This window comes from Elephas maximus, chromosome 17 (genome assembly GCF_024166365.1).
Source record: "Elephas maximus indicus isolate mEleMax1 chromosome 17, mEleMax1 primary haplotype, whole genome shotgun sequence".
Taxonomy (NCBI): Eukaryota; Metazoa; Chordata; class Mammalia; order Proboscidea; family Elephantidae; genus Elephas; species Elephas maximus.
Window position 1 is genome coordinate 26,779,543 of NC_064835.1, and position 4,160 is coordinate 26,783,702.

Consider the following 4,160-nt stretch of genomic DNA (forward strand, 5'->3'; position numbering starts at 1 on the left):
TCATCAAGGGGAATTACAGCCTTTCATGAAGCTTTTCTTTCCCAGCCCCACAGGCTTCCAACCCCAGGAGAATGCCTGCAGAAAATCACTCTACTGTGACAGAGTTCATTCTAGGAGGATTAACAAATTGGCCAGAGCTCCAGCTCTCTCTCTTCTTCCTCTTTCTAGGGATCTACATGGTCACCATGGTAGGGAACCTGGGCATGATTCACACTCATTTGTCTGAATTCCCAGCTTCAAACCCCCATGTGCTACTTCCTCAGCAATTTGTCATTTGTAGATATGTGCTACTCCTCTGTCATTATTCCTAAAATGCTGGTGAACTTTGTTTCAGAGAAGAACAGCATATCTTATGCGGGATTCTTGTTACAGCTCTACTTTTTCCTTGTTTTTGTCATTGCCGAGTGTTACATGCTGGCAGTGATGGCCTACAACTGCTATGTTGCCATCCACAGCCCTTTGCTTTATAACATCATTATGTCGCATCAAATCTGCTCCCTAAAAGAGGCCCCAGATAAGTAACACATTACTGAAAAAGAAGAACAAAGTGGGAGGCCTTACTTTACCTGATTTTAGAACCTATTACACCACCACAGTAGTCAAAACAGCCTGGTACTGGTACAACAACAGATACATGGACCAATGGAACAGAATTGAAAATCCAGACATAAATCCATCCACATATGAGCAGTTGATATTTAACAAAGGCCCCAAAACAGTTAAACAGGGAAAAGACAGTCTTTTTAACAAATGGTGCTGGCATAACTGGATATCCATCTGCAAAAAAATGAAACAAGACCCCTACCTCACTCCATGCACAAAAACTAAGTCAAAATGGATCAAAGACCTAAATATAAAATCTAAAACGATAAAGATCATGGAAGAAAAAATAGGGACAACGTTAGGAGCCCTAATACATGGCATAAACAGTATACAAAACATTATAAAGAACGTAGAAGAAAAACTAGATAACTGGGAGCTCCTAAAAATCAAACACTTATGCGCACCCAAAGACTTCACCAAAAGAGTAAAAAGACTACCTACAGACTGGGGAAAAGTTTTTAGCTATGACATTTCTGATCAGCTCCTGATCTCTAAAATCTACATGATACTACAAAAAGACAAATAACCCAATTAAAAAATGGGCAAAAGATATGAATAGACACTTCACTAAAGAAGACATTCAGGTAGCTAACAGATATATGAAGAAATGTTCATGATCATTAGCCATTAGAGAAATGCGGATCAAAACTACAATGAGATTTCATCTCACTCCAACAAGGATGGCATTAACCCAAAAAACACAAAATAATAAATGTTGGCGAGGCTGTGGAGAGATTGGAACACTTATACACTGCTAGTGGGAATGTCAAATGGTACAACCACTTTGGAAATCGATTTGGCACTTCCTTAAAAACCTAGAAATAGAACTACCAAACGATCCAGCAATCCCACTCCTTGGAATATATCCTAGAGAAATAAGAACCTTTACACGAACAGATATATGCACACCCATGTTTACTGCAGCACTGTTTACAATAGCAAAAACATGGAAGCAGCCAAGGTGCCCATCAACAGATGAATAGATAAATTATGGTATATTCACACAATGGAATACTACATATCGATAAAGAACAGTGAGGAATCTGTGAAACATTTCATAACATGGAGGAACCTGGAAGGCATTATGCTGAGTGAAATTAGTCAGTTGCAAAAGGACAAATATTGTTTAAGACCACTATTATAAGAACTTGAGAAATAGTTTAAACTGTGAAGAAAGCTTTCTTTTGTGGTTACGAGAGGGGGGAGGGAGGGAGGGTAGGAGAGGGGTATTTACTAACTAGATAGTAGATAAGAACTACTTTAGGTGAAGGGAAAGACAGCACACAATACAGGCGAGGTCAGCACAATTGGACTAAACCAAAAGCAAATAAGTTTCCTGGATAAACTGAATGCTTTGAAGGCCAGCGTAGCAGGGGCAGGGGTCTGGGGACCATGGTTTCAGGGGACATCTAAATCAATTGGCATAATAAAATCTATTGACAAAACATTCTGCATCCCACTTTGAAGAGTGGCATCTGGAGCCTTAAACACTAGCAAGCAGCCATCTAAGATGCATCAATTGGTCTCAACTCACCTGGATCAAAGGAGAATGAAGAACACCAAGAACACAAAGTGATTACGAGCCCAAGAGAGAGAAAGGGCCACATGAACCAGCAACTACATCATCCTGAGACCAGAAGAACTAGATGGTGCCTGGCTACATCCGATGACTGCCCTGACAGGGAACACAACAGAGAACCCCTGAGGGAGCAGAAGAGCAGTGGGATGCAGACCCAAAATTCTCATAAGACCAGACTTAATGGTCTGACTGAGACTGGAAGGACCCCAGTGGTCGTGGCCCCCAGACTTTCTGTTTCCCTAGGACAGGAACCATTCCTGATGCCAACTCTTCAGACATGGATTGGACTGGACAATGGGTTGGAGAGGGATGCTGGTGAGGAGTGAGCTTCTTGGGTCAGGTGGACACTTGAGACTATGTTGGCATCTCCTGCCTGGAGGGGAGATGAGAGGGTGGAGGGGGTTAGAAACTGGTGAAAAGGACATGAAAAGAGAGAGTGGAGGGAGAGAGCAGGCTGTCTCATTAAAAAAAAAAATTTTTTTTTTTAGGGGGAGAGTAATTGGGAGTGTGTAGCCAGGTGTATATGGGTTTTTGTGTGAGAGACTGACTTGATTTATAAACTTTCACTTAAAGCACAATAAAAATCATTTAAAAAAAAAAAATCTGCTCCCTGCTAGTGGCTGTGGCCTACCTCATGGGGCTCATTGGCTCAACAGTAGGAACCACCCTCATATTAAAACTGTCCTATTGTGAGATTTTTTTTATTGTGAGAGCCTCATCAGTCATTACTTCTGTGACATCCTCCCTCTCATGAAGCTCTCCTGCTCTAGCACCTATGACATTGAGCTCACAGTTCTCTTTTTGGCTGGATTCAACATCATAGTCACCAGTTCAACAGTCCTTTTCTCTTACGCCTTCATCCTCTCCAGCATCCTCCATATCAGCAGCACAAAGGGCGGGTCCAAAGCCTTCAGCACCTGCAGTTCCCACCTTACAGCTGTGGGAATGTTCTATGGATCTAGTGCATTCATGTATCTAAAACCTTCCACAGCCAGTTCTTTGGCCCAGGAGAATGTGGCCTGTGTATTTTACACCACAGTGATCCCGATGCTGAAGCTCCTAATTTACAGTGTGAGGACCAAGGAGTTGAAGGCTTCCATGCAGAAAACACTGAGAAGAAAACTGTCTTGATGCAAGTGTTATTATTCTTTCTCCTTTTGAAAAGTAAGTTGTTATAAATACCAGAGGAAAGTCCATCCATGGACAGAGAACACAGATTCTGCACATGGTTGGTGAATGTCTTCTCTCTTCTCTCTTCCTTCACACCCTCTCTCATGTCTTACTATTTGCAACCAGCTGTTTTCAAGTTCCTATTTTCTTTCATTTCAGATCTATTGTCTCTATCCTGAGCCCTTTGCTAAACATTTACTAACTTAATTGTAATTTAACATAAATTTTAAATTTTCTGCATTGGTTTGAGAGTCATCCATTGTTTTATTACCGTCTATAGAGAAAATACTACTCAACCCAGTTCTTAGTTTTTTGTTTTGTTTTTCATTTGGGAGTATACAAAGCAAAAACCTTTGAACATAAAAGAGACCTAGAAGTGATACACAGTTTCTCCCTCATCCATATTTCTCCCTCTACTCTTTTACTCCTCTCTGCTTATTGATGCCCAAGAAATACTACCTGATTCCTTTATTTAACTGCCTTTGTAATAATAACACTAACATTTTTTGGATACCAACTCTAAGCCAGGCAACTCTACTAAGTGCTTTATATGTATTATTTCAATTATACTTTACAACAAGTAGGTACTATTTTATCCCATTTACCAGATACAGAAATTTGGTTTAGTAACTTGCTCAAGGCCACATAGTTGTTAAACAGACAACAGCAGTATTCCAACCCAAGCCAACTCCAGAGCCCGTGTCTTGGCTACTAAATTATCCCCTTCACTTTAGGCTTACAGTCTCTTTGGACAGCCCATTGATCCTGCCCTAATTGTGCTCTTCCAATTCCAAATGCCTCCTGAAAA

At 40.8% G+C, this 4,160-nt stretch overlaps 1 pseudogene; it reads left to right on the forward strand.

Moving 5' to 3' along the window:
* The first annotated feature begins 246 nt into the window (after positions 1-246).
* LOC126061157 (olfactory receptor 8A1-like) lies at positions 247-3,313 on the forward strand (annotated as a pseudogene).
* Positions 3,314-4,160: the final 847 nt, after the last annotated feature.